Below are 22,291 nucleotides of genomic sequence, written 5' to 3'. Positions count from 1 at the left end.
TCAAGAACTCTTGACAGATAAAATGTCAGTCTGTGACGTCACCTGTTGCCGGGTGGCCCTTAATTGGCCTGCTGAGCCCGCTGGGCGGGCTCAACAAGGTCAATCAAGGGAAAATCGCGTCGATTGGCCGGACGTCGATGGAGGCGGGACTAAAACCCGAAAGTTGTAGTCCTCCTTCCCGACTGTTGAATGAAAATCCAGCCCTTTGAGTATATTCAAGGCTGAGATAGACAGATTTTTGGACTCTAGGGGAATCAAGGGATAAGGAGATTAGGCAGGAACGTGGAATTGAGGTCGATGATCAGCCATGATCTTATTGAATGGCGGAGCAGGCTCGAGGGGCCGTATGGCCGACTCCTGGTCTTATTTCTTATGTTCTTATGTGAACAATGGGAACATACTGGAGGTATCAGAGGAGGAGTAAGGTCTTGAAATATTGGTGCATATTATCAGATTTCTGGGTGTTTCTGCCCTTCTTAGTCTAGATATTATGGTGTCTATATTTTAGACAGTCTTAGCTTCCTACATCATCAAAAGTATCTTCACTGGTGCTGATATCTAGGGAGGTTTTGACAGTATGCCCAGGATAATCAACAGACAACCTTTCTTTAAATTTCTTTAGCCTCATGTGACTGAGTAGCATTAACAACAGTCTTTATATCAGGTTTTAATTGACAAATAAATGCATCAAACAATGGATGAGCAAACAAATAAATTACTGTAATAATATATATATTCATAGTAAATCATAGAATCTCGCAGCACAGAAGGAGGCCACTCAGCCTATCATGCCTGTGCTGGCTCTTTGAATGTGCGATCCAACCAGTCCCACTCCCTCGCTATTTCCCCATAGCCCTGCACATTTTAATTTTTCAAGCATATATTCAATTCCCTTTTGAAAGTTACTTTTGGTCATCTGCCCTAATTTCCCTTATGTGGCTCGGTGTCAATTAAAAAAAATCTTATGACGCTCCAGTGAAGCGCCTTGGGACGTTTTACTACTTTAAAGGCGCTATATCAATACCAGTTGTTGTTGTTGTTGTAAAGCTAGTCAAATCTGCCTCATTTCCGTCGGAGATTGGTCCCCAGCTCCATCGACCCAGTGTTCACGAGCAGTACAGAAAGTTGACCAAGAGCTGAGTTGCACTGCAATGGGGATAACATGCCAGGAGAGGTGATTTGTAAAATTGGCCCACGTGATGACATATCCGGAGTAGTCTGTCCACTTTTCTCCCGCCAGATTATTGCAATGAATTCAATTATTCTCAGTAAAGCGCTCTCACGCCCAACGTCAGCCGTGGCTCAGTGGGTAGCACTCTCGCCTCTGAGTCAGAAGGTTGTGGGTTCAGGTCCCACTCCAGAGACTTGAGCACAAAAATCTAGGCTGACACTCCAGTGCAGTGCTGAGGGAGTGCTGTACTGTCGGAGGTGCCGTCTTTCAGATAAGACGTTAAATCAAGGTTCCCCTCTCAGGTGGATGCAAAAGATCCCGTGGCACTATTTCGAAGAAGAGCAGGGGAGTTATCCCCGGTGTCCTGGCCAATATTTATCCCTCAAACAACATTGCTAAAAAGCAGATTTTCTGCTCATTATCACATTGCTGTTTGTGGGAGCTTGCTGTGCACAAATTGGGTGCCATGTTTCCCACATTGCAACAGTGACTACTGTAGTGTATGTGCTTTAAGTCAGAACTACTTTTTACAGCTCCTGTATACTGTAGTACCGGCAGTAACCACACCAGTATATAAGCTGTGCGCATGCCTCTGTACTCCAGTCTAGAGATGACCCTCCTCCAGTAAAGACCTGTTGTTTGTTTATATACAGCATCCATGTAATTCTTTATCCACTGAACCACGGACCTAACAGTGGCGACGAGTGTCGATGCGAATCTACCTGCAACATTAAACAAAAAAAACAAAAAAATAGTCGAGTCCAGGAACACGGGCGTCGACCGCGAGCAACCGCCCAGCAGTCAGGCAGAGATCCAACTTCGCTGGGGAGGCTGTGGAGAGCCGGGCTTGGTTCCCCAGCCACAACAAGCAGTAAGAGACTGACGACAGGTCCTGAGCAGACCCTTCCCGAGCAGCGGCGGCTGGAGCCGACCGACGGCAGAGAGAGAGAGCTGGGCAGCGTCGACGGGGTAAGAAAGAGGGTGAAGAGAGCAGGGCGCAGCCGGGGTTTGATCACCGAGCGGCGTCGAGGGAAAATACTGCAAACCGGAGAGAGAGAGGGTAAGAAACAGCCGGGTTCTAGACTGAGCGGCGTCAACAAATATCAAGAGAAGAACGCGCAGAGCACAGCCAGGGATCACGGGCTGATCAGGGTCCGCGGGGCGAAGCAAGGGGAGGCGCCATTGAGCCGCGGAGAAGCAGGGAGAGCGCGGGAGGCGCCATTGAGCCGCGGAGAAGAAGGAAGAGCGCGGGAGACGCCATTTTGCGAAGCCGCAGCGGAGAAGACGGGTGAGCGCGGGAAGGAAGGAAAGCACGGGAGACGCCATTTTGTACCAGCGGAGAAGAAGGGGAAGCGCGGGAGGCGCCATTGGGGATAGTTAACGCACAACCAAGGATGCCGAAGAGTGGCAGTATCTCTACGTTCGACAATGAAGTCGAAGATTGGGCAACATATGTGGAACGTATTGCGGTGTACTGCAGGGTGAATGAAGTGCCAGATGCTAATAAAGCACTGGTTCTGTTAAATTCCATGGGTGCAAAAACTTATGGGTTACTGCGAAATCTAATAACCCCAGAGAAGCCGGTAAACAAGGATTTTGGAAGCATAGTAGAAATCCTACAGGACCACTTAAGCCCCACACCGCTGCTGATAGCAGAACAATTTACGTCCCATAAAAGTAACCAACACAAAGACGAAAGCAATGCTGAGTACCTAACGGAACTGCGCAAGCTATCGACATACTGCCAGTTTGGAGCGGGACCAGCAGACACGTTAAGGGACAAGTTTGTGTGTGGGCTACAAAGTGAAGGAACCCAGAAACGGCTTCTATCAGAAAAGGACCTTACGCTGGACAAAGCTTTCAATATGGCAGTATCACACGAAGCAGCCGCAAGGGGCGCTGCAGAGATACAATGGAGACCACAAGAATACGGCACCAACGAAATGACCTATGGAACAGGGAACTGCTATCGCTGTGGCAGAACAACACATGACCAGAAAGATTGTTGGTTCAAGGACCAAGTGTGCAGACAGTGTGGGGAAGCAGGACACATAGCAAGAGTCTGCAGGTCTGGGAAGAAAACCAACAGTAAGAAATCTCCACAGGAGAAGTACAAAAAGGTACACCAGGTGATGGACAGTGGTTCAGACGAACAGAAAAGTGACACAGACTCTGGAAGCAAGGAGCTGGGTTGTCTGAAACTACATAATGTAACCGAAATAGAGGATCACCAGACTATCTGGGTTACACTCAAGATAGACGGAGTCCAAGTGGAAATGGAATTGGACACAGGGTCAGCTCTAACAGTCATAAATCAAAGAGACTACAAGCGGCTATTTTCACACATACCCTTGAAAGCTACAGAGATTGTCTTGAAGACGTATACGGGGCAAAAAGTCTACCCCAAAGGAAAAATAAGGGTGAAAGTGACATATAAAGGTCAGGAAATACCTAAAATGGATATATATGTATTGCCAAATGGAGGACCACCACTGCTAGGACGTGAGTGGATCTGGAAGATACATTTAGATTGGCATTCCATACAGGCACTGAAGGTGGAGGCCAAAAAGGATGACGACGTCACACCTGGACGACTGTCAAAAATGCTAACTGACGCAAAAGAAGTGTTCCAGGAGGGACTAGGAACACTAAAAGAAATAACAGCAACAATTAAAATAGAGGATAATGCAAGCCCAAAGTTTCTGAAGGCCAGACCAGTGCCTTATGCGATCAGACCAGCGGTTGAAGCAGAGCTGGAAGGGTTGGAACGTTCAGGAGTACTGTCCAAAGTGGACTGGAGTGAGTGGGCTACACCCATCGTCCCTGTAATGAAGAGGTCGTTGAGTAATACGCCTGGGGAACCTAAGAAGATCCGCATCTGTGGGGATTTTAAGGTGACAGTGAACCCAGTCGTCACACGGTGCAATATCCGCTTCCACGAATTGAGGATATTTTCGCCTCGCTATCTGGTGGTAAACGCTTCACCAAAATTGATCTAGCCCAGGCGTACTTGCAAATGGAGGTAGAAGAAGCTTCGAAACATTACCTTACGATCAACACCCATAAAGGTCTCTATCAATACAACCGGCTGGTGTTTGGAGTAGCCTCGGCTCCGGCTATCTGGCAAAGGGCAATGGATCAGGTCCTGCAAGGGATTCCAGGGACCCAGTGTTATTTGGACGACATCTTGGTCATGGGCGAAAATGACGGTGATCACCTCGCTAACTTGGAGAAGGTGCTCGCCAGATTAAAGGAATATTGGCTACGAGCTAATCGCCACAAGTGCGAGTTTTTCCAGAAACAGATCTCGTATTGCAGCCACGTCATCGATGAAGAGGGGTTACATAAGTCCCCTGACAAGATTGAGGCAGTAGTCAAGGCTCCAGCACCGGAAAATGTGTCACAACTGAGGTCGTTCCTCGGGCTGGTAAACTATTACCACAAGTTCTTACCAAATTTGTCTACGGTACTACACCCGCTGAACACCCTACTGCAAACAGGGGTACCATGGAAGTGGGATGACGAACGTAGACGAGCTTTCCAGAAGTGTAAAGAATTGATCACATCGAAAGAGGTGTTGGCCCATTTCAACCCAGCACTACCAATTCGTTTGGCATGTGATGCATCACCCTACAGCATTGGAGCGGTGCTGTCGCACAAATTCCCAGACGGGTTGGAGAGGCCAGTGGCCTTTGCGTCTCGGTCACTAACCTCAGCCGAGCGCAACTACGCCCAGATTGACAGGGAGGCCCTCAGCCTAGTATGGGGAGTAAAAAAATTCAACCATTATCTGCATGGGCAGAAGTTCACCTTGCTGACTGACCACCAACCACTTGTCTCCATCTTTAATCCTAAGAAGGGCGTTCCAGTGATGACTGCACAGTGGTTACAAAGATGGTCCCTGTTTCTAGGGGCGAATCAATATGAAATAGAATATAAAGGCACGAAACAGCATGGGAACGCTGATGGGCTATCGCGCCTGCCACTGCCTATGGTGGAGGAAGCACCAGCAGTGGACCCTATCGAGATATTTTATTCGTCGATAATTGAACGATTGCCAGTAACAAACGCGGATATAGAGAAGGAGACCCGCAATGATCCGACGCTGTCACGGGTATATGAATTGACGGTGAGTGGATGGCCAACACATGGCGACTCACTGTTGCCAGCATTCTCATCCAGAAGAGAACAGCTGTCAGTATGCCAGGGGACAGTGATGTGTGGATCCAGAGTGGTGATTCCACCCAAGTTAAGGGAGAGAGTGCTAAAGGAGCTACATGAAGGTCATCTGGGGGGAGTGAAAATGAAAAGCCTTGCTAGGGCTTATGTGTGGTGGCCGGGAATCGATCAACAAATCGAAGACCTAACTAAGAGCTGCTTATGATGCCAGAAGGTCCAAAATGCACCACCACATGCCCCTCTACACCCATGGGAGTGGCCCTCCTCTCCATGGCAACGGGTGCACATTGATTCCGCTGGTCCATTCATGGACTCAATGTTCTTAATAGCATTGGATGCTCATTCAAAGTGGCCTGAGGTGATAAAGATGTCTTCAACCACTACAGAGAAAACGATTGCAGTCCTACGGACCATATTTGCCAGAAACGTGTTGCCAGAGCAGATCTGCTCTGATAATGGACCACAGTTTGTGTCCGACGAGTTCCAAAAATTCATGAAAAGGAATGGGGTAAGGCATTACACATCCGCCCCGTATCATCCAGCCACCAATGGATTGGCTGAGAGGTTCGTACAAACCTTTAAGAAGGCGATAAAGGCCATGTGCGACGAGGAAATTCCACTACAGCATAAGATGGACAATTTCTTATTAGCCTACCGAAACGCGACACATGCAGTTACCAACCAGACCCCGGCCATGATGTTCTTTAACAGAAGGTTGAGATCTCGTCTGGATTTGCTCAGACCAAATGTGCGAAGAAATGTTGAGGATAAACAATTCCAGCACATCAACGAGAAGCCGACAAGGAGCTTCAATGTAGGGCAACCAGTCTTGGCCCGTGACTATCGAACAGAGAAGTGGCAACCCGGAACAATATGTACAAGGCAGGGGCCATTAATGTACACAGTGGATGTCAGGGAGAACATTGTGAGACGCCACGTCGATCAGATCTTAGCGTCACAGGAAGGCGTCAACCCCATGTCTCGAGTACCTGGGGATGAACCCGACATACCAGTAGCATCTACTTCAGACCCAGTAGCAGTGGAACCCAATGAACTACCCGATGAAAAGGGGTCAGAATCGCCTCTGCACCAAGAACAAGAACCTCCGGAAAGGCGCTATCCCGAAAGGGTCAGGAAGCCGCCCCAAAGACTGAATCTATAAATGGACTTTTTGCTATTGAATGTACATGTAAAAATGTAATTGTTATTTGAATATTAAGGGGGTATTATTAATCTAAAAAGGGAGGAATTGTAGTGTATGTGCTTTAAGTCAGAACTACTTTTTACAGCTCCTGTATACTGTAGTACCGGCAGTAACCACACCGGTATATAAGCTGTGCGCATGCCTCTGTACTCCAGTCTAGAGATGACCCTCCTCCAGTAAAGACCTGTTGTTTGTTTATATACAGCATCCGTGTAATTCTTCATCCACTGAACCACGGATCTAACAACTACACTTCAAAAAGTACTTCACTGGCTGTAAAGCGCTTTGGGACGTCCGGTGGTTGTGAAAGATGCTATATTAATGCAAGTCTTACTATTATTTGAGAGTGTGCTATAATGTGACCAGGTAGTCATTCGGTTGCCAATTCAACTGGAAGTAATTCAATGACGGAGTAGTTAAACTCTTCAGCAGAGAACTTGGATGGGGCTGCAGTTGTTATATTAAGTGATTCACTGTTGCTGCTGGTGAGAGACAGCTGTCTGAGTGTGCAGGCTTCGCCACAGCCTACGCACCCGCCCCAACAACTACTATCGAGCTTTTAAGCAGCGTTGCTTGTCAGCAATTTAATTCACTGAGTAACTCCCAGCTCCGGACAATATAAACAGATGAGCTGCAAAATGCACTGCTCAACCATACACTTCATTCTCCCTTATGGGAAATCAGAAATCCCATAGTTTGGCTGTTTAAATTCATCAGTACAGGTACAAGGTAAACTCGATTAAACATTAAATTAGCTGAAATATAGAGGGGAATTTTGACCTGGAGGAGCGTGTGGGTTTGGGTGCAGGTGGGGGTTGAAAACCGGGAAAAAATGTCAGTGCGTCGGGAAGCCAGCTCTAACCCGCCAACTTCCGCATTTGACTCTGGCGCGTTAGGCTGTGTGCGCGCCACCCCCGTGGGAGAGGCCAGTCGCCTATTAACATGCGGCAATTGCTCAATTGGAGCAATATTTCAACACACTTTTAAATTTAACGCCGCATCCACGGGTTTCCTGGGCTTCCTGGAACTCGCCAGTGAAAGCAAGGCGAGAGCACAGCGGCAACTGAGGGGACCAATCAATCATGGAAATACTGCACTAAATACTCAGTACTCACCGCTGCTTTGTTACCTGCTAGTGGGAAAGGGTTTGTTCACAGTACTTTTGCTGAGCGGTTACTTTCTACACGTTGGAGCTTTTCTCAATCACATCAGAATGGGTGGTGCCTCGACTGCCTTAGATTGGACCTTGGGCAAGGTCCAATATGACCAGCAGAGAGGGGAACAGCAGAGGGGTGCAGCTCACAGGAGGCACTACCCGACACAGGGTGTATAGGCAGAGGCTGAGTTTCCTTGGCACGTCCGAACAGCAGTGTCTCGGGAGGCTCAGGTTGTTGTGTCAGGGGTGGCAGATATCTGTAGCCTGCTAGAAGAAGACCTGCTCCCTGCTGGACCTGGCGGCCATGCATTTTCAGTGGCTGTCAAAGTCACCGCCGCTCTCAACTTCTTTGCCTTCAGATACTTCCAGGGCTCCGCTGGAGACATATCCAGGATCTCCCAGTCGGCGGCCCACAAATGCATAAGACAAGTGACTGATGGCTTGTTTGCCATGGCTGGCAATTATGTGACCTTCGCCTGCGGTGATGCTAGTCAGAATGAGCGGACATTTGGGTTTGCATCTCTCGCTGGCTTCCCACAGGTGCAGACTGTCATTGACTGCACACACGTGGCAATCCGGGCACCCCCAGGTCAACCCTGAGTATTCATCAACTGCAAGGGCTTCCACTCCATGCAACCACAAAAAGATATTTATGCAGGTGTACCCAAGATTCCTGGCGAGTTACCATGATGCTTTAGTCCTGTGGCAGTCCAAGCTCCCTGACGTCTTCAGACCTGGAAGCAGACTTAAAGGGTGGCTGCTAGGAGACAAGGGATACCCACTTCAAACTTGGCTGATGACATTCGTCAGAAATCCGACCAATGAAGCCCAACAGCGATACAATGAATGCCATATGACCACCAGATGTGTGATCAAACAAGCCATGCTGAAGATACACTTCAGGTGCCTGGACAGATCTGGAGGCGCCCTTCAGTACACACCAGCCAGGGTGTCCAGAATGGTCGTGGTGTGCAGCGCTCTGCACAACATTGCACAACAGCGAAGTTTTGATCTGCAGGAGGAACAAGGCACAGAGCTCAGATCCTCTTTGGATGATTCCGAGGAGGAGGAGGAAGATGAGGAGGAGGAAGGTGATATGGGCAATGCGCCACCAGCTGCTCACATTGCTGCCCGGGATGCCAGGGATGCCCTTATTAATACCAGGTTGACTTAGGTTGCACCAATGGACCAATGTCAGAAGCACATGCAATGGCCACTCTTCACCCCCACCCCCAATGTCACTGACACAAAGCAGTCCTGCAAACAAACAACCACCCCTTGCACATCCCCCCATTGGTTGCCATCAATTCATATCCTCCTATTCATCATTAAACAACTTAAAAGGCGATTTGCCACCCAGCAACCAAGAATGGGCAAGATGGGAAAGTGGTACAAAAGAATAACATTTATGTGCTTTAACTAACAACATTACATTTTATCATACACCCATGTGCATAGCCTTATGCAGCTACAAAGCTTTACTCTTCATTTTCCTACTGCTCCTACGTGGTGCAGCCCCTGTGGCTTGAGCAGAGGTAGAGGTAGGCTGCTCAGATCCCTGCTGTGATTGCTGAGATACTCTCGGCCGACGACCTCTGGGTTTTGGAGCTTGCCAAAGATTGCTCCACCTGCACCTGTGCAGGGGCAGCCTCGGCCATCAGGACAGGACGCAGCATGCCGGGTACTGACTGAGGGGAGGCAACGGGTGAGAAGTGGAAGCGCTTTGAGTGGAGTCCCCACTTCCATGCCCCCTTTCGCCATCATCCCTCTCATGGGCCAGCTGCATTTCACTGTTACCACTGTACTGGAGAGCATTTTGGTGCAGATCAGTGCAACACTGTAAGGCCAAGGCTAAGGACTATGTCATCCTATTTAAGGTGGCAGATGGCAGACATGTTATTAACCAAAGTCTGCATGGCCATGGTCAAGGCCTGCATGGACTCATTTGATTGGAGTGTTTAATGTTCTATGGAGCTGGCCGTTCTATCCATGGAAGAACACATCATCGCAGTACCCTGTGATATCAACCCACTCCTGCTCCTCCATCGGCCCTGCAATTGTGGTCAGTGTGCTTGGAAGGCCTGTCAGTACATCGCACATTCTCTGCTGCGCCTCAATGATTCTCCTTCTTATCAACGGCCCCCCAGGGTACAGCCTCTGTGTCCAGCTGGGCAGAGCTTGGAGAGGGCAACGCCCTCCGGCGCGGACTCTCCACTGCTGTCACTGCCACCACCATCTGCTCTTGCTCACTTGTGAAGCATGAATCACCAGGTGAAAACCCAACTATCTGTCTAAGCAGTCCCACTGAAGTGCGAATATCTGAGCTAGTGCACGGTATCCATGAGTCCTGTGACGGTGCACCCGCGGAACAAATCAGCTCCGCTGAGGAAACATCGTCCGCGACCTCCACCGGCTTCTGCTGCTGCGTTAAGCCCCTGTCAGAGATAAAAGACATGAATTAGTCCTGGCAAGGTCAGAATGTTGCAACTTATCACTATGAGGATGATCATATTTCACTCAAAGTCAGCATGACTGACTGCCGCATGGCATGTGGATCGCTGATATTTAATTGCCATCAGGTAGCTGGGAGCTCCCCATCTCCCCATCTACATTGGCTAAGGATGCCGAAACCCCACTGATCTCCAGCACCTCTTCCTCTGCACTTGTGAGCTGGGAAGTGTGTGGAGGCCCACCTCCGGTTCACTCCCTCTCCCTCGTGTTCTGTGCTCTCTTCTGCAACAAGGGAAAGAACAGACCTATGAGTGACTACAATGGCATGTGTTCACTGGATGGACGCAGTCCATTTGGTGAGGGTGACTATCAGGGAGAGGCATGATGCTGCATAAGGTGAGTGGGAGTGGTGGATGGGTAGATGGGGATGTGAGGAAGTGCATAAAAAGAGAAGGATGGGTGTACGTGCAAGGTAAGTGGGTGCGAGGAGTGATGTGATGTAGTGGGCTTGAGAAGGCAGAGTGAGGGGGTGAGGCGATGCACACAGCAGGATGTAGGTGAATGTGCAACACACCTTTCCTGACCTGGTTAGGTCATTAAAGCACTTCCTGCACTGAATCCAGGAGCGTGGCACTATGCTGCTGCTGCTCACCCCCTTTGCCACCTCCAGCCATGCTTTCTAGATTTCACCAACAGGTTTCTTCCTCCCCTTGCTGGGGAAGGGTGTCTCTCTCTGACTCCCTCACAGCCTCCAGCAGCACATAAATATAGAAACATAGAAGATAGGAGCAGGAGTAGGCCATTCGGCCCCTCGAGCCTGCTCCACCATTTAATGCGATCATGGCTGATCATCCAAATTCAGTACCCTGTCCCTGCTTTCTCCCCATATCCCTTGATCCGTTTAGCCTCAAGAAATATATCCAACTCCTTCTTGAATATATTTAATGAATTGGCCTCAACTGCCCTGAGTGGCAGAAAATTCCACAGGTTCACCATTCTCTGGGTGAGGAAATTCCTCTGCATCTCAGTCCTAAATGGCTTACTCCTTATCCTTAGACTGTGACTCCGGTTCTGGACTCCCCCGCCATCGGGAGCATCCTTCCTGCATCTAGTCTGTCTACTCCTGTTAGAATTTTATAAGTTTCAATGAGATCCCCTCTCATTCTTCTAAACTCTGGCGAATATAAACCTAATCGACCCAATCTCTCCTCATACGTCATTCCTGCCATCCCAGGTATCAGTCTGGTGAATCTTCGCTGCACTCTCTCCATGGCAAGAACATCCTTCCTCAGATAAGGTAACCAAAATTGCACACAATACTCAAGGTGTGGTCTCACCAAGGCCCTGTACAACTGCAGCAAGACTTCCTTGCTCCTGTACTCAAATCTTCTCGCTATGAAGGCCAACATACCATTTGCCTTCTTAACCGCCTGCTGCACCTACATGCTTACCTTCAGCAACTGGTGCACAAGGACACCCAGGTCTCATTGCACTTCCCCTTTTCCCAATCTATTGCCATTCAGATAATAATCTGTCTTCCTGTTTTTGCCACCGAAGTGGATAACCTCGCATTTATCCACATTATACTGCATTTGCCATGCATCTGCCCAATTGCCCACCCTGTCCAAATCATACTGGAGTTTCTCGGCATCCTCCTCACAGCACACACGCCCACCCAGCTTTGTGTCGTCTGCAAACTTGGAGATATTACCTTAAGTTCCCTTGTCTAGATCATTAATATATATTGTGAATAGCTGGGGTCCTAGCACCGATCCCTGTGGTACCCCACTAGTCACTGCCTGCCACTCGGAAAAAGACCCGTTTATTCCAACTCTTTGCTTCCTGTCTGCCAACCAGTTCTCTATCCAAGTCAGTACCATACCCCCAATCCCATGTACTTTAACTTTGCACGCTAATCTCTTATGCGGGACCTTATCGAAAGCCTTCTGAAAGTCCAAATACATCATATCCACTGGTTCTCCCTTATCTATTCTACCAGTTACATCCTCAAAAAATTCCAGTAGATTAGTCAAGCATGATTTACCTTTTGTAAATCCAAGTTGACTTTGTCCGATCCTGTCACTGTTTTCCAAGTGCTCTGCTATTACATCTTTTATAATAGACTCTAGCAAGGGAAGGGAACCCACCACCCGCACATCAAGGGAGGCGTCATTGAAATGCGACGCAGCCTTTGCCCGTCTCAAATCCATTCTTGAACTTCCTCTTGTCCACTTACCAACTCCTCCAAATTCCATCTCCGGATTGGCCCTTTAAATACTGGAGCTGGTATCGCGTCACGCGGGTCCTCATCACGCGCCCGCTGCCGCGGCTTAGACGCCAGACCCGGAAGTAAAATGCCAATGAGCTGGCTCAGTTAACAAGCCACTGACAGACGCGCTGAACTTACTTCTGGGTTTCCCGCGCGATATCGGACATGCCCCCACCACCCCCACTCCCAACACGGCTCCCAGTTAATATCGGGGGCCATAATTTTCCAGCCAATCCACCAAAGCAGACAATTGAGGCGATTATTAAAACCAACATTGTGGCTTACATTTTATTTCAGACTTCAAAACACAAGAGATCAGTTACAGCCAGAAGAGCAAATATTTTGGTTTGAATACCACAGCTCTATAAATTCTTCTTTCAAAGCCAGAAATAGTCACTAAATCAGACTGTACAGATTCACTGCTGTGCTTAATTTTCTTGTTTTCCGCTCTCCAGAGCTGGATTAAAGTCTTTGGTCGTTACTTTGCTAGTTAACTGGCTAGCAAACCACTGTGAGAGGCATGAAATGAGCAATGACCAGGTCGGGCTGACAAAATCCTGTCCAACTCACCCAGCAGGAAGCCAAAGTAATTAGTGTTTCTATTAATTGCTGTTAACTTAAACAAAAGCACGGTGGCATAGTGGTTAGCACTGTTGCCTCACAGCACCAGGGACCCGGGTTCGAATCCGGCCTCGGGTGACTGTCTGTGTGGAATTTGCACATTCTCCCCGTGTTTGCGTGGGTTTCCTCCAGGTGCTCCGGTTTCCTCCCACAGTCCAAAGATGTGCGGGTTAGGTTGATTGGCTATGATAAATTGACCCTTAGTGTTAGGGGGATTAAATACGTGGGGTTACGGGGATAGGGTGGGATATGTGTTGGTGTAGGGGTTACGGGGATCGGGTGGGATATGTGTCGGTGCAGGCTCGATGGGCCGAAATGGCCTCTATCTGCACTGTGGGGTTTCTGTGATTCTGTGAAAAGTGCCGAGGCTAAAAATAAATGGGAAACACCCTCCTTGGCCATTTACCCTGGTCTGATTCTGGAAATGAAAGTGGTTGGCCTTGAAGGTGAGATTTATGTTAGCTTCGAACTGAGATTACAAAGAATTCCTTCAAGTGAGAGCTGGACCTGTTTCTGGCTGGGGCACAGATCACCTCTTACTAAAGGTATGGTACTGCATAGAATGATCAGGGCCAGAGTGATCACCAGGACTACCTTCAATCATCAGAGAGGAATTTCCCCAGAATATCCTCCCCCCCACCCCCCTTCAAATTGGCCTGGGCTTTTAGCTGTTTTTTTTTTCACCTCTCCCAGCAGATCACAGAGTTTGGTGTCTTGGGTGAATGTTTCCCCTCCCCACACATACAATAGAACACCAAGCGCCTGCTTTGACGTGAGCACAAGAGATTTGACGAGTGCAAAAAGCCACTCAGCTGGAGGAAGGATTGCCCAGGCAAGACCCGCTTACAGCGTGCGACCTGCGCTCGCTTCTTGAATGGTGGCTGGCGCACTGAGATAAGACAGTGACGATCACTTTTGTTAACGGGCCTGCAATAGGATAATTGACTGAAAGGATAAAGTTGTGAACTCCACTTACTATCTCCTTGGTGCTCACATGATATTGGATACTGATATTGGTTTAAACTTCCTTGATCTCACCTCCTTATAACGGTTTTATTAAATCACTGCCTTTGATGATGCACTTGGAAGCACGGCCACTGTTCTAAAGGTTACCATATATATTTAGTACGGTTAGAGTTCTTACAGCTAACCAATTCCTTTATGGTCGGCTGGAGTTTGTGCTTCATATTGCTAGATGAAGAAAGACCAAGATCCATCTAGTTCGCCTTCTACCATCCTGGTAGTCACATGATACAATGATAATGGAGTTGTTGACTAATCAAAGCAATCAATCTCAATCAATGAGTCTACAGCAGACCCAGGCATGGCATGAGGAAAACCCCCAGTGGTGGAGAGCTTTGGGAACCACAGGTCCAAAGTCACCTGTTCCTCCCAAGCATGTTACACGCACCACACGTCGGGGGTGATTTTGCCAATGGGGAACTTTTGGAGGCGGGACTCCCACTTGTTGGGTTCTAGTCCCACCTCCATCAACGTCTGGCCAACCCATGCTATTTTCCCTTGATTGACCTCGTTAAGCTAACCCAGCGGGCTCAGCAGGCCAATTAAGGGAAAGCCGGTTACAGAGAACGTCAACGTATGACTTTTTTCTGTCAAAAATTTTTGACAGATGAATTGTCATCGTTTGACAGCTCTGTGAAGCTGTCAAACACTGACATTCTCTGTAGTTTGATGAGGCCTTGAATTCAAGACCTCATCAAACCTCTTTCTTTTGCAGAAATGAGATGGTTGTTGCATTGGAGAATGCAACGGCCATCTGTCATCTCTATCGCGGAGGTGTGAGACTCTCCGCATACCCACCGACTAAAGCCTGCACGAAGAAACAAAGGTAAGTACACTTTTTCTAACACTTTCCACTTAATTCAGATACTCACCTCTACACACTTGCACCCATCACTCACCTCCACAGCACACCTTTGCATCCCGCAGACCGACTACTCACCTCGCTGACCTGGTGGGGTTCGGAGCCTTCGGGAAGCCTGCACTTGTGTGGGCAAAATGGTGATAAGCCTATTTTCTGCATGTTAACTACCTGTTAACAGGCAGTTAAGTGGCTGTAATCCCTTCCCGCCTCCAAGGAGACGGGACCTGGCATGGGACGGCTACCCGCCTCCTGACAAGATGGCACGGAGGCGGGTTGGGGGGCGGGTTGGGCACCCACCCATTCTGCCATTTTCCCAGCAGTCCCGCCTCCATACCTGCCTCCCCAGGGCTGGCAAGATCGTGCCCAAAATATTATGCTCGAGAGGTTTTTCTGTTCGGCTTTCTCCCCTCCTGGCCTCGAGGCACAGGCTCTCGCTGGGAAACGTTCCCTGTGCCTAAACTATCCAGTATCTCCCCCAAGTGGGCATTCTTCTTGCGTGAGCTGAGGTGGTGAGTGTCAGCAGGCTATTTGACTGTGGGGGTCACTGGATAGCAATCATAAGTGCAAACCCTGGCTGACTTTGATCCCCCGCCCCTTGCGAAGGAGCACTAATTGTAGAGTCCTAACCCGCTCAGGACGTCCCAAAGCACTTTACAGCCAATGAAATACTTTTGAAACATAGTAACTGTTGATACAAGGAAATGTGGCAGCCAATCTACGCACAGCAAGCTCCTACAAACAGACTTGAGATACTGACCAGATCATCTGTTTTAATGATGTTAATTGAGGGATAAATATTGGGCAGGATGTCAGGGTTAACTCCCCTGCTCTTCTTCGAAGTGGTGCCATGGGATCTTTTATGTGCACTTGACAGGGCAGACGGGGCCTCGGTTTAATGTATCATTGGAAAGACAGATTATTACCAAGTGTCCTTTTAAAAAAAAAAATGTTTAACTATATCTTTATCAAGTTTCGTCATGACAAAAGGACTTTGTAAGAGCCATTCCTTTAACTCCTGTGCTGAAAACTTCACCAGAAGCGTCACGCGTAGCTGTCAAGATTTTGAGATATCCAAGCAGTTACTGGTACATTTGGTAAGATGGTAAATAAAATATTTCTTCTAAGTGTAGGGCAAAGAAAAGAAAACTTTAACAAAATCAGTCATCACACTGACTTCCCTTAAGTGCGCACATGTTTTATGGCAGGTTGCTGTTAAGTGAAGTCTTTTACATTGACACTTGAACCATTCTCTACATTTTTTTCTATATTCCTGATGCTCTTTTTTCCTGCAGGTTACATAAAGAAATATCCGTCATCTACTTTCAAAACAGCGGGAATGCCCATTTTTGCTGATTAATTTATTATTCGTGATGAACTTTGTTTTATCTCGTTGTAATAGGCCTGATGGTTTTCAACAGTCTATCTGCAATGAAACCTGCTCATTCACCGGGCTGTTTCAGCACCATTGTACAATGAAGCTGCTTTATGCACTTATGTATTGAACTCAGAACTGCTGCAAATGTACAATACATTAATGCCAATAGAGTAATGCACTGTCCTTACGATCTGGATAAATTTATGAGGGGTTTTGATGGAGTAAATAGGTAGAAACTGTTTCCACTGGCAGGAGGGTTGGTAACCAGAGGACACAGATTTAAGATAATTGGCCAAAGAACCAGGGAGGGGATGAGGAGAATTTTTTTTAGCGCAGTGAGTTGCAGAAACATAGAAAAATAGGAGCAGGAGTAGGCCATTCGGCCCTTCGAGCCTGCTCCGCCATTCAATATGATCATGGCTGATCCTCTATCTCAATACCATATTCCTGCTCTCTCCCCATACTCCTTGATGTCTTTTGTGTCTAGAAATCTATCTATCTCCTTCTTAAATATATTCAGTGATTTGGTCTCCACAGCTTTCTGCGGTAGAGAATTCCACAGGTTCACCACCCTCTGAGTGAAGAGCTGTCTCCTCATCTCAGTCCTAAATGTCCTATCCCGTATCCTGAGACTGTGACCCCTCGTTCTAGACAACCCCCAGCTAGGGGAAACATCCTCCCTGCATCCAGTCTGTCTAGCCCTGTCAGAATTTTATACATTTCAATGAGATCTCATCTCTTTCTTCTAAACTCTTGTGATCTGGAACGCGCTGCTTGAAAGGGAGGTGGAAGCAGATTCAATAGTGACTTTCAAAAGGGAATTGGATAAATACTTGAAAAGGAAAAATTTGCAGGATTATGGGGAACGAGCAGGGGAGAGCGGGGACTAATTGGAGAGCTCTTTCAAAGCACATGGGTTGAATGGCCTCCTCCTGTGCTGTAAGATTCTATGTTGCCACCTGATACCCACACTTGGCTGGATAGCAATCAGGAAACAGGAGCCTTGGCGATTTTTTGCTCCCTAACCCAGGAGCGCTTGAAGCCAACCATATCATCCCTAAAACTGCCCCATCTGAGATCAGCTGACTCAACATAAACCAATGGCTGAAGCTGGGTTTGTTAAGAACATTAGAATCAGGAGCAGGAGTCAGCCATTCGGCCCCTCGAGCCTGCTCCACCATTCAATAGGATCATGGTTGATCTTCGACCGCAACTCCACTTTCCCGCCCTATCCCCATATCCCTGGATTCCCCTTGAGTCCAAAAATCTATCAATCTCAGCCTTGAATATACTCAACGACTGAGCATCCACAGCCCACTGGGGCAGAGAATTCCAAAGATGCACCACCCTCCAAGTGAAGCGTTCTGCTTTGTACGGCTTAGCTACAGACTGGGTAAACTTGCTGAGCGATCGAAGAACCAGGAAATTATTATAACCTTGCCCAGAAAGAGCTACCACCCTTTGTGCCGCGCTCACTATCCCCATGCAAAGGGAACCATTTTCTGAATCTCTGGAACCGAGGCTGAGTTACTGGACCATGGATGATTAATTCTAGCTAGTACTTAAAAATGAAATTCTCCGCACTTTTATATTTGAACTTTTATTTTTAAACATTCCCCCCAACATCAAATAGCAGATCCGACTCTGGTTTTAGGGAGGCATCCATTCCCTTATATCATTAAATGCTTTTCAACAAAATAAAGATAACTGGGATGGCAGGAATGACGTATGAGGAGAGATTGGGTCGATTGGGCTTATACTCACTGGAGTTTAGAAGAATGAGAGGGGATCTCATTGAAACTTATAAAATTCTAACAGGACTAGACAGACTAGATGCAGGAAGGATGTTCCCGATGGTCGGGGAGTCCAGAACCAGGGGTCACAGTCTAAGGATAAGGGGTAAGCCATTTAGGACAGAGATGAGGAGGAATTTCTTCACCCAGAGAGTGGTGAACCTGTGGAATTCTCTACCACAGAAGGCAGTAGAGGCCAATTCATTAAATGTATTCAAGAAGGAGTTGGATATATTTCTTAAGGCTAAAGGGATCAAGGGATATGGGGAGAAGGCAGGAACAGGGTACTGAATTTGGATGATCAGCCATGGTCTCATTGAATGGCGGAGCAGGCTCGAAGGGCCGAATGGCCTACTCCTGCTCCTATCTTCTATGTTTCTATGTTTCTATGTTTTAAATTTTTTCCTGGAGGGAGATTGGCAGCAGGGTCTTAATGGAAACTCCACATTCTTGTGGAGAGGAGAAGGGGAGCAGCAGAGGAGTCCTCTTGGGGAGGGAGGTTGTTTAAAAGCCAAACCCTTGTCCCAGACCAGTCTGGTCCACTTTAACTATTGGTAGCAATGTTCTCGTCGTCTGGAGGACCCGGGCAGGCTGCTTGCCAGCTTTACAATAGGAAAAACCGCGCATGCGCGGAGATTTGAATGGGCCGCACAGCCCGTTAAAGGGGCCGCGCACTCAAAAAATAATTAAAGGGACCATTGATTGGTAGTGGTGGAATTTTTTTTCACAAGCACTGAGACATTTGGATTGGAGCCTAAAAGTCCAGTAAAATGCTGCTACATCTAGTTCTGTCTTATGAGTATTAATGTGAGATGGAGAGAGGTCAGCTCACTGTGCTTTTGTTCCGCCTTAACATCAAACCCGTTTTGTAACTACTTTTTATATTTAAAAGGAAACCTTTAGCAGCACTTGAAGCCATCTATTATTTTTATTGTTTGAAAGGAGCTCTCTGTCAAGTTAGCTCACTTCAATCAGTAGGAAATACAGCAGTAATACAGGAGGCACTCATGCGTTGAATTCTGTTAGCCCCACAGCAGTGCGAGCAGGTAATAAAACCAGAGACAACAATAGAAAACGCTGGAAAAACTCAGCAGGCCAGGCAACATCCGTGGAGAGAGAAAGAGAGTTAACGTTTCAGGTCAAAACCCTTCTTCAGAACTGAGAAAAAAAGCAGGAAATGAAACAGATTAAAAAGCAAGTTTGGGGGCCTGGGAAATGGGGGAGGGGATGAAAGAACAAAAAGGGAATTTCTATGAGAGGTGAAGAGACACTAAACCAGAGGCTCCCTGCTCATAGCTCTGCTCAAACATTATCAATGCCTCACTGGCGTTCACAGCATAAGACACATTGCAAGTGACAAAATATCCTGCCAATTTAGTACAACCACTCTGGTGTTGGTTCATCCAACTTGGTAATTACAAAAAGGTATAAATACAGGTACAGTAAATGGGAAGTTGAAGGTTTAACCAGTGTGATTATCTCCTGACTAAAACCAATTAACTTAGTTCTAAGTTAAAACTAAGAACTAAGTAGAGGTTGCTACCACAGGGAGCCGGCTTCACGACACGCTTGGAAATTTTGCCCATTTAGCCCCACCAACCCAACCGCTCACCCGTGTTAAAATCCCCCACCCCCCCACAGAGTCCAAACCAGGAAGTACAAACCAGGAAATGTAAATTAGATTTAAATGATGTACAGAAAGCAAAATAAAGATTAGAAAAGACAGATGGGAGGGAGATAAAAGAGACAGACAGAAAAGATTTTTTTTAAATTAATTTTTAAAAATCTCCAACACTAATTTTCTTTTGAGGGAATGAGGCTCCACATTTGTAAAAATTTTTTTTTCAGGGCCAGAGAGGTTGTTCAGCAGTAATTATCACTTATCACACCATTAAAAAGTCACTCCTGAATGCAACAGCTCTAAATTTTCCACCTGTTTTTAGTGCGGAACTAGTGGGCAAGTACAGCAAGTTCAGACTCGGCATTTAAATAAATGCAACATCGGCGAGGACTACAACAGTGCACCCTGTGGTGGAACAGGGTATCTCTGACAGCAACTTCTGGATTTCTGTGTTTTAACTGCGCATGTGCCTACTCCAAAATTTGCTGTCAGATTTCCTCCATTATAACGGCAAGCGCTGATAGCCAGCATAGTTAATTCTCATTGCAAATTTTGGGCCTATGTCAGGGTACAGTTCCACCAATGCCTACCACTCTCTCCTACTTTATCCAATTGCCTAATTGCCTAGTTGGCCGTATTCCCAGAGGTTTCATCTTATGACCTCCCGCCTCCAACTGCCCCGCCTCCACACTCCTGCCTTTGGTCGCCCGACACGTCCATCCACAGGGTGCACCACCCTCCCATGCCAATTGGAAAGTGAACAGACTCCTCGCTACCCGATTGGATGGTTCTTGACTGTCAGTCAAACAGCTTTTATTCCCACACCTCCAGTATTTTTATAACTGAAAAACAAGTCCTCAAAGAAAAAAAGACACGATTGGTTTGTAATGCCCCTATGATTTATCTCCTGGTTGCTCACAGCAGTGTCCAGGAGATTATTCTTTAATTCCGAGAGACTCCAAAACAACCCTGGAGGGTTGGCAAACCTAATATTCGGGAGCATCGTAAACATGGCCAATCCTGTTTTCGCCTGCTGACAACACACATGTACTTACAGCAGGAGTCACAAGATGCCGATCAAAAGTGGGAACATAAAGAAAGACTTGCATTTATATAGCGCCTTTCACAACCTCAGGACGTCCCAAAGTGCTTTACAGCCAATGAAGTACTTTTTGAAGTGTAGTCACTGTTGTAATGTGGGAAACGTGACAGCCAATTTGCGCACAGCAAGCTCCCATAAAACAGCAGTGTGGTAATGACCAGATGTTCTGTTTTTTAATGTTGGTTGAGGCATAAATATTGGCCAAGACACCGGGGCGAACTTCTCTGCTCTTCTTCCAGTAGTGCCATGGGATCTTTTACATGACCCCGAGAGAACAGACATCTCGGTTTAACGTTTCAACACCTCAGATGGAATCTGGAACAGTACCCATGGATTGGAGGGTAGCTAATGTTACCCCACTATTCAAAAAAGGTGGTAGAGAGAAAACGGGGAATTACAGACCGGTAAGCCTGACATCGGTAGTGGGGAAAATGCTAGAGTCCATTATAAAAGATGTAATAGCAGAGCACTTGGAAAACAGTGACAGGATCGGACAAAGTCAACATGGATTTACAAGAGGTAATCTACTGGAATTTTTTGAGGATGTAACTGGTAAAATAGATAAGGGAGAACCAGTGGATGTGGTGTATTTGGACTTTCAGAAGGCTTTCGATAAGGTCCCGCATAAGAGATTAGCGTGTAAAGTTAAGGCACATGGGATTGGGGGCAAGGTATTGACTTGGATAGAGAACTGGTTGGCAGATAGAAAGCAAAGAGTTGGAATAAATGGGTCTTTTTCCGAGTGGCAGGCAGTGACTAGTGGGGTACCGCAGGGATCGGTCCTTGGACCCCAGCTATTCACAATATATATTAATGATCTAGACAAGGGAACTAGATGTAATATCTCCAAATTTGCAGACGACACAAAGCTGGGTGGGCGTGTGTGCTGTGAGGAGGATGCCGAGAAACTCCAGGATGATTTGGACAGGTTGGGTGATTGGGCAAAAGCATGGCAGATGCAATATAACGTGGATAAATGTGAGGTTATCCACTTTGGTGGCAAAAACAGGAAGGCAGATTTTTATCTGAATGGCAATAGATTGGGAGAAGGGGAAGTGCAACGAGACCTGGGTGTCCTTGTGCACCAGTTGCTGAAGGTAAGCATGCAGGTGCAGCAGGCGGTTAAGAAGTCAAATGGTATGTTGGCCTTCGTAGCGAGAGGGTTTGAGTACAGGAACAAGGATGTCTTGCTGCAGTTGTACAGGGCCTTGGTGAGACCACATCTTGAGTATTGTGTGCATTTTTGGTCGCCTTATCTGAGGCAGGATGTTCTTGCCATGGAGGGAGTTCAGCGAAGATTCACCAGACTGATACCTGGGATGGCAGGAATGACGTATGAGGAGAGATTGGGTCGATTGGGCTTGTACTCACTGGAGTTTAGAAGAATGAGAGGGGATCTCATTGAAACTTATAAAATTCTAACAGGACTGGACAGACTAGATGCAGGAAGGATGTTCCCGATGG

The sequence above is a fragment of the Somniosus microcephalus genome, chromosome 29, assembly GCF_052327205.1.
Source record: "Somniosus microcephalus isolate GS21.2 chromosome 29, FLI_Smic_1.0, whole genome shotgun sequence".
Lineage (NCBI taxonomy): Eukaryota > Metazoa > Chordata > Chondrichthyes > Squaliformes > Somniosidae > Somniosus > Somniosus microcephalus.
The sequence above is the reverse complement of the archived record's forward strand: the minus strand, read 5'-3'. Positions refer to the sequence as shown.